The 9344-nt window shown below is 35.5% G+C and overlaps 1 long non-coding RNA gene across 1 annotated transcript; it reads right to left on the reverse strand.

Moving 5' to 3' along the window:
• Positions 1-1622: 1622 nt before the first annotated feature.
• LOC141559813 (uncharacterized) lies at positions 1623-6642 on the reverse strand. The gene is made up of 3 exons (XR_012487568.1): positions 6311-6642; positions 5800-5907; positions 1623-2124 (listed from the first exon to the last, which is right to left on the reverse strand). It is a non-coding gene; the product is annotated as an uncharacterized LOC141559813 (long non-coding RNA).
• Between the last annotated feature and the right edge of the window lie 2702 nt (positions 6643-9344).

Genomic DNA, 9344 nt, shown 5'->3' on the forward strand with positions numbered 1-9344 from the left:
TGGGAGAAAATTATGTCTCCATGTGTCTTCTGACTGGAGCAATTGGTTCTTAAGGTACAGATGTGTGTTCCCCAAATATTTGAAGGTTTATTTCTTAATACAGATCTTTCTCAGGAATATCATCTCATAGGGCTATCAGGATCTGAGTATCAGTCATGCATTTCTTAGTTTCTGGATTTTTATTGCATTCCCAGAGCATATTCTAAGATAATAGATCTGGAAGAGATCTCAAAGAAGTCATTTCATACAACATAGCTTCCATATGTCACACCCACACAGAAATAAAAAGTTAGAAAATGAATTTAAGGCTATAAAGAAAATGTCAGGAACAACAAAATGGTTTATACTTCTGATTCAGGAATTTCTTTCTCCTTGGACTACTGTATTGTCCAGTGCCTAGCCTATATTGATCATCTTATATACAGTACTTTTTACTAAAATCATTTTCTGCCTGGTCTCCTAGGAAAACACTACTCTGAGTACCTGTTGTTTTCTACTCTTCATGAATGAAAGTCTATAAAGATACTATAAAGACCATGTTCAGATGTCCTAATATCTCCAACTGACCCCAAAATCCTCTGTGTGTTCCTACAAGTCCTGCTCTTATGCTTCAACTAAGCTCTCAACTAATGTCATGGAGTTTGTTCTTCCCTTCACATGTTTTTTCTCCTTGTTTTTCCCCCAACACTCTACTCACTCTACTGGATCAACTTCTCTCTTCTCCTTTTGACAAGTTCCAGACAAATGAATTTATCTATAGTAGGAGTAATTCCCAAATTGAAGACAAAAGCAGTTTGAATAGCAGAAAGACCAGTCACACTTTTTATAGGTAGATTGTTTGCCTCCTGGGACTTTTGTGAAGAAAGCCTAAAGATTCTTGCCCAAAGGACTAATACTTACTTTCAAAGACTTTTAAAAATTCGGTCACCTCAGTGATATAAGAAACATCGACTCTTGGTATGAAAGGTTGCAAATTCAGCTGAATACAACTCCTAAAGAAAAGAGAAATCACTCATATTGGACAATCTGTACCCTTCATCGTACTAAGTGCCCTATTTCCTGTACCTCTTTTGAGTGAACATTATGGGCTCATTCTCCCCCAATCCCTTACCACCAGCCCCCAAGTAAACTACCTATCATATAGAAAGAAATATACGTTTCCAGTGTTTCTGCCACATCCTGGGGGGGAAAGAATCAGTATAGTTTATGAATCATTTCTCCTAAAACCTTTTCAGGAGCCTCTAAATCTCCATAGTTTCCCAGTCCTAAGCAGGGACTTAATCACTACTCTTTTTATTTTCTTGATTTCACTGAACCTCAACTTGGAAACCTGGATTCTGCACACAAATTTTCTTCCCATGCTAGGAAGTGCTTGAGCAGTTTCTGTATTGTAATAGGAGAAGTATGGTCAAGAAAAAGGACTCCAGATGACAATCTGTTTTATTTCATTTGTGATAAGGCCCATTCAGGCTTTCTCTATCATAAGTGGAGGTGGTGTGAAGAAGGAAAAAGTATTGATAATTATAAAAGGATACCTAGAAATGAATTAGTATCTTTTGAGTCTATCTCCAATAGAAGAGAAGCCATGAATGTTCCATTGCCTTTCATTCCAGCTGCTGCTGCTTACACACATGATAAATCCAAATTAGAGGAAGCAGGATTCCTAGGTTTCAGATTCTTGAATCACTTCAGCCCTGCACCAATACCTGGAGCCTTCCAGGCTACTCTTAAACCAAACTGTAGTCACACACTTCATCCCAAGAGTTTCCCACAAGAAATACATATAGGAAGAAACAAGGGCAGATCCCAAAAGACAACTGATGAATTTATTGTAGTCTCACTTGTAGAACTGCTACATCTGGCTTGTGCAACTTTTCCTCCAGCTCAGTAATCACGGACATTAGGTATCTATTTTGGTTGGACATCATGGCCTCCCATTCCTTCTTTTTCTGCTTTATTTGATGTTCCTGTAGAGTCTCCATGTCCTTCAGCCTTTGATTGAGTTCATTGAACTTTTTGTTCTTCCCCACAATGAATTTTTGCTCATTTGCTTTTTTCTTTGGCAGATATTCCCATACTTGCTTAAGTACCTTCTGAAATATTCCTCCTCTGTAAAGTAAAGTCCTGAAGAGAGAGATATTAGTGATATATTGTAAAGAATTCCCAGGAAGCTAGAGACTTAGGTGTTCCCCTCCTCCTAAGATTAATGAAGAGTGAATTTAAGCATGAAATCATGAGAAAACACAATATCCTGGCACAATTACTGGGGTACTGGGAACTCTACACAGGATTGAGTCTCCAGAAACTAACAACATGTTTCAGAGAGTTAGATCATAGAAAACAGAAAACCAGGTTTGGTCACAGAGCAATGCTTTTCAAAATAACATATGGTTTTAAGATATGTAAGCAGCATGATTTCTCTTAAATAAAAATCTGTTGAATTATCAGCATCCCCGTTCTTTATTTTCAATGGCCACTAGCCTATTTGTGTTGTGCTGGTCCCAACAATATACCAAGGGCAACATCCAATTCTCTCCTTCTCTGACTGCTCAATGTGGTGTGATGCAAAGAACATTTGGATAAGTAGAAATCAATGGACTAGGATTCCTGTCCCAGAAGTTGTGTGAATTGGGAGAAAGTTACTTAGCCTCTGATTTCAGTTTTATTTTTTAAAACTTGTAGAGGGCAGGGTCTCTGAAAAGGTATACTTAAGAGTTATAAGAGTTGTTATAAGGTTACATCAATCATACTAACTCAGTGGAATTGATGAGATAATGGTTCCCTAATGATATAATGACTGGCTCATACTCAGTATGATGAACTGATGTAATCGTAATAGATTTTTTAAGAGGTCAGAGTCAGATGACTGACTAGGAGACAAGAGATTGTAGACTGGCTGATTGACAGACTGTTGGAGCAGACTGGGAGACTGAAGGAGACAATAAAGACTTTGGACTTTATTCCTGACTATTCTCATGATGATTATTTTGTTGAGACCAAGGTCCGGTTTGGAAGACCTCCAAAAAGCTAGCTAGGACAAAAACTGGAGTTTTGTATATGTGGATGACATCAAAAGGCTTTTTCCAATTTGAATTTTTTTATTCTCTATCCTCTTTCTTAGCCCCAAAGAATTATCTTTCATCCAATCCTTTCAAGTCTAATGCTGGACATCATGTTTGGATACTTACTATCCCCCCCCCCCTCCAATTTATAGGAGAGACTTTCCTCCCTCACTATTCTAAACATGGTTTCTTAATTCCTAAAGTTCCCTCTAATACTCCCAAGTCCAGGATTTTTTCATTTCTCCATTTAAAAAAATTACTTTTCTGCTTCCCAAGTCCCTCAGCATCCATGAAAACATGTAAATTTTGAATTTTATTGTAAATCTCTCATAATTACCATGGGGGTGCAATTTATTTTTAAATCTTCTGCAGAAACTCTTATTTTAGCAGATAGTTGCAAAATAATTTTTTTCAGCAAGTGTCTTTGAGAAAGTCTTCATTTCTCAAATATATGTTTATAAAACAAAAAAATACAAGCAATTTCCCAGATGATAAATGGCCAAAAGATATCAACAGGCAGTTCATATGAAGACAAAGGTTATTTATAGCCATATGAAAAAAAAATGCTATCAATCACTCTTCATTAGAGAAATGAAAATTAAAAACATTAACCTGATTAATATGACAAAAAAGGAAAATGATAAATGTTGGAGAGGATGTGAGAAAATTGGGAAAGTATTCATTATCAGTGGAGTGTTTAAACTGATCTAACCATTCTAAAAATCACTTTGGAACCATGACTTAAGGGCTACTAAATGGTAGAACAACTTTTGATCCAACAATACTACTATTAGGTCTGTATCCCAAAAAGATCCCAAAAGGGGGGATGGGGCAGAGAAGACAAATGTGCACAAAAAAAAAAAAAAAAAAAAAAAATTAGATTGCCTCTTTTAGTAGTGGTAAAAAAAAAAAATGGAAATTGCTAGGATATTTTATCTTTTTTGTGGTGGCTTTTTTCCTTTTAGTCTATTTTTTACAACCTGTCTAATATGGAAATGTACTTGTACCTGATTGCGCAAAGAAAACCCCTATTAAAATCCTCACCATTTTAGGAAGGGGAGAAAAATTTAAAACTCGAAATTTTGTAAAAATGAATTTTTAAAATTGTCTTTACATATGGAAAAAATAAAATGCTATTTTAAAAAAGTTTTTTCTTTGTAATATTGTTGTGGTTCCCTATTTCCTGTTAATAATAATTGATGCTTCTTTGCCAGAAACTTACTCTTGTCCATGAACTAGAGCCAAACTACCTTTTTAGAAGCATCTCCAATTTCCAGACCATTCCTGCAGTCAACCAGATTTCCTGTTTCTGTATCATTGGTCATGTTACTTCCTAATGGTTTCAATGCCACTAACCTTCATGAATGAATTTTCCTCACAGTAGGCAACTTACCTTTCCTGATTCTCATAAATCTGTATATCACAAAATAGAGAAAAAATGACATCACATTCCTCTCTCTTACTAGTCTCAAGCCAGCTAAATTCAGGGGAAAGTCTGACCCAATGAAGTAATTTGTCCTCATTAAATGCATCTAAATTGTGTAACTGTTACTATGTATGTAGCAATTTCCTCACAAGCAATATAAAACTGTCATTGTTTACCTACTTAGCTATAACTTGCCTCTTCTTTATAAGGCTGAAAATATATCTGCCTGCCAGGAAATGCATCAGAAATATGTGTCTAAGTTCTCCAATCTTCCTCATCATCATTGCCCTCCATGTGCTCTAGGATTCAGTAACAATGGCCTCCTTGCCGTTCCTCAAACAGGATCCCTCTTATCCACAGATTCCTTTATCACTGCTAGGGTGAGTTTTGCACAAATCAATGTCATTCCTCCAGGTGACTTAAGGTATCATTGGCAATGACTTCTTCATGTGCAATTTAGTTGTTCCTACATAACTTGGCTATGTCAGAGTGGGACACAGCCTCTTTTTCTTTCTGTGACTCTTTCCTACAAATCAATGAAATAGTACTCCAATGCTAGGAACTTACTCTGTCCTCATTACTGCCAGATGGGTTCCCAGCTTTCTTCCAACTCCACTTAAAATCCTCCATTCAACAAGTATTTCCCCATCTTTTTTTCATATTAGTCCCTTCTTCCTATTATGATGTTCAACTTATCTTGCATATATCTTGATCAAACATGTCTGTTTTCATGCTTTTTTCTCGTTAGTTTTAATTTCCTTGACGATTGGAACTATTTTTTGCCTTTTGATTTCTCTCCACCCATTATTACAGTGCTTAAACTATAGGAAAAGATTAATATGTGTTTACTGATGGACTGTTATTAGGGAAGATGATGGTAGAAAGATAATTGGACTCATTCTTTCCCAAGTACTCTTTCAAGACAAATTTGTAATATTTCACACTATTATATTAGCAAAATCTTTGCTTCTCAAAGCTCATTTGTCAAATGAGACCTATTAGGTCAATCACTCTCTCCTTGAAGATCTCAACTTTTTCTGCTTTGATTAGTGAAGGGGTCTAAGTATGAGCAACACAGATCAGACAGCTCAACCAAGAAGATAGAGATAGATATCACCTCCAGCAAGAGACAACTTTTAGACCCAGCACTGGATTTCAGGTCAGAAGACATTGATTTGATTTAAATTTCTGAACTCATGTGATATTATCTATGAATCTTAATTTTCCTAACAAGTCTAATAATGATGGGAAGCTTTTAATGGAAATCAATTAGAGATATGCAATATATTATTAAGGGAGATAGATACTTACATTCCATGCCACAGCCCAGACCAGAGGTTGGTCCTTCTCTTTTAATAACATTTTCTGAACTCTTTTGAGCTTTCTGCTCAAGACTTCTATTTTCCATAGGATCTTCTTCTGTTTTAAAAAAAAAAAAAAAAAAAAAAAAAAAGGAATAAAGACTTATGGAAGGAAGAAGTTAGAATAGAATTGATTGCAAGGGACAATGTTGAAAAATTACCCATGCATATGTCCTGTCAATAAAAAAACTATAATTAAAAAAAAAAAAGATTGTTAAGAAATCTCTTTTCTTAGCCCAAGTTCTGTGACATAGCACTATACTATAGAGCTAGTACTATTTCATTGATTTGTAGGAAAGAGTCACAGAAGAAAAGAGAGGCTGTGTCCCACTTTGACATTCCCAAGTACTCAGATTCAAGTGACAGACTTATGTAGGAACAACTAAATTGTACATGGAGAAGTCATTGCCAATGATACTAAAGTCACTTGGAGGAATGACATTGAATTGTGTAGGATTTACCCTGTAGCACAGAGCAGCCACTGAAATGGGTTCTCATGTGGTATGTGGTTCTCATGACTTGCTGACTTAGAACAGGTCACACAAAGTAGGTTCTTCCTTTCACAAAACAACTTCAGGTCTTCCCTTTCTATCTCACACATGCATTCTCCTTCTGGGTATATGGCTATATCAACTCGAGTTCTTAGCTGGGAAAATTCCCAGCATATACTGCAACATAAAAATGAAGATGTTTTGTTCCTGAAGCAAGACATACAGGTATCATGTCCACATCAACTCTGATTAGAGTAATGTCTTCTTTCAAGCAATTAATACAGAGACCTTCTTGTACTTTATCAGCCATGATCCTGAAGACAGAAAATGAGGCATAGTAAGAATATTTCTACTCCATTTTTGAATTTTAAAAGAAGCACATTTCATGAAACATTATAGAAAAAAAATTAATAATTGATGGATGATAGACCCCATAAACTTGGGACAAAATCTTCAAAAAATATAGATACTATCAATTGGAAGGATGGACACAATGTTGGGTCACCTTGTAGTAACATCTAGCTTTGACCTAAAGTTTTAAGATGTTTACCATACATTATTCTTTTTGGTCCACACAAAACCCCTACAAAGTACATGCTATTATCTGCATGGTTTATGGGGGATCTCAAGATAAGAACTTAAGTGATTTGCCAAGAACCAGTCAGAGTATTCCTGTTTCCAAGACTGGAAATGTATCTGTATGAGATAATTTTGGTACTCTTACTCAAAATAATCAGTTATTCAATTTGTTATAATTTGATGTATATCAGCAATTTTTTTACTGAATCAAATAGAATATGATTGGGTTGTTATTAGGATAAGAATTATGATTAATCCACCAAGCATTGATGATTGTATTATATTTATCACCTAGTTTCTCATTATTAGATAGCAATGTAATCAGCACATAATCGTTGCATTACTCCCTTCCTTGACTTGGTGACATGTACTAATAAGACTCATTTGCTTGTGGAGTAGCTCTCATTCATGAACCACTACTGTTCACTCCTTAGTAATCTTTCTTTCAAACCTATAACTTCCTTAGTCTCTAGGATAGTATAAATCAAACATTAGGGGCCACATGATTTATAGAAAGCCCTGAGAGATTGTTTAAAAGGTCTTAGAATATTTGCATTATTTGGAGTTTATGGTCTGTTGAAGATCACTTAAATTGTGAAAAGTCTATAGACATAGTTATGATTGATAGACAACCTTAAGATTTCTCCAATTCTGGAACTAACCAGGCAATGAATTATAATGTCTATTTTCATTGCTCTCCCAAGTATATAAAAATAGCTAGCACCCAAGAGGAGGGGTCTTTGATAGTGAGGAAAATCTTGGATTCAATTAATTCCAGACTTCTGGATTCCTAATAAATTCATTAATTGTGCTTGGAGTTCTTCATTACTTTGGTTTCAGACTGGAATTTTCTGGCCTACACCAACTATTAATCATTCAACATTTATTAACTGCCTACTATGTGCCAGGCACTGTAACAGAAACTTTACAGTTGTCATTTGATCAGCCCAATGATCCTAAGGCTTAGGGGATATGATTTTCCTAATTATGCCAGCAAGGAAACTGAAATAAACAGAGGTGAAGTGACTCACCCAGAATTAAACAGTATTATCTGAGGCTAGATATTGGAATCAGGTCTTCTTGATTCCAAGCCCATTGTTCTACCCATTATGACATTAACATAAAAATAATAAGTATAAGTATTAATAGCAATAAATAGAACATTCTAATGCAAAGGGAGAAAAAAAAAGGAAATTGGGAGTCAGAAACTATGTTCAAATTCTAGTTCTCACACTGTCTTTTTGAAGTTGGCCAAGTAACTAAAAAAAAAAAAAAACTCTTCTGGATTCAAGTTTCCCCTTCATAAATGAGATGATAAAACAAGATGACCTCTAAAGTTTCCAGCCCTATCAGAATCTTAGATCTTCAATAGCAAAGAATTTTCCTCAGAGGGAAAACACCTACTTTGGATATCCTGCCAAACCTCTGAGCTTCTGGAATCTAGCTTTCCAAAGTCTTAAGCCAAAGCAGCATAGAACACCAGAGTGAGATTATAAGCCACCAGAGGGGCTTATATATGTTTTCCACATACACTTCTCTACCCATATAATCAGTGTGAATAACTAGGGTGAAGTGACTGTAAAATATAAGGTATTTTGTCCCCTCTAAGAAAACCCTTTTCCCATTGATTACCTGTTATTCCCTTTTTCCTTCAGACTGAATGAATCTAGGTGTTCCACTCATCAATCAATCAATCAATTGTGATAACTCAGTTTTAGCATTTGTGCTATGCTTGGGGAGGGGATACAGAACAAGACAAAAACAAGATCCCACCCTTCTAAGAACTCATTAATAGTAAGGAGAACTTGAAAACAAACTTGTACCTAATCAAGTACAAGGTTACTTGGTTAAGTACAAGGGCTGAACCTAGCTTTGAAAGTGTTTGGGAAAGAAAAAAAAAAAAAAAAAAGAAAGAAAGTGTTTGGGAGAGGAGCTGGCAATGATATCAAGCAAAGGTTGTCATTTAACCTGAAATTTTTGTTTTGAATAAGGACGAGAGAATTGAGTTCTGGCAAATTAATTCACTTATCTCCTTAGCACCTAAGAATAATTAGGAAGTAATTACCAATTCTGTTGTTTTTTTTTTTTTAATTATAGGGTTTTTGTTGTTGTTGTTTAAATCAAGAATTATCTTATATGTATTTAGTCATGACTTCAAAGACCCAACTATTTGTAGGAACCAGCTGTGGTACAAGTTTTTGGAAGACTAATATACTTTGTGAATAAGGGACTGGGTGATGGAAGTCCATGGTGGCTCCAGTCTGCCCCAAGAAAGGTCTCTAAGTTTTGGAATTACATAGGTAACTTCTTATAAAACATGAAGGGGATTCTTTGTTGTCCAGTCATTATTACTTATGTCTAACTCTTTGTGACCACATTTGGAGTTTTCTTGACAAAGATATTGGAGTGGTTTGCCATTTTTCCC

This window comes from Sminthopsis crassicaudata, chromosome 3 (assembly GCF_048593235.1).
Source record: "Sminthopsis crassicaudata isolate SCR6 chromosome 3, ASM4859323v1, whole genome shotgun sequence".
Taxonomy (NCBI): domain Eukaryota; kingdom Metazoa; phylum Chordata; class Mammalia; order Dasyuromorphia; family Dasyuridae; genus Sminthopsis; species Sminthopsis crassicaudata.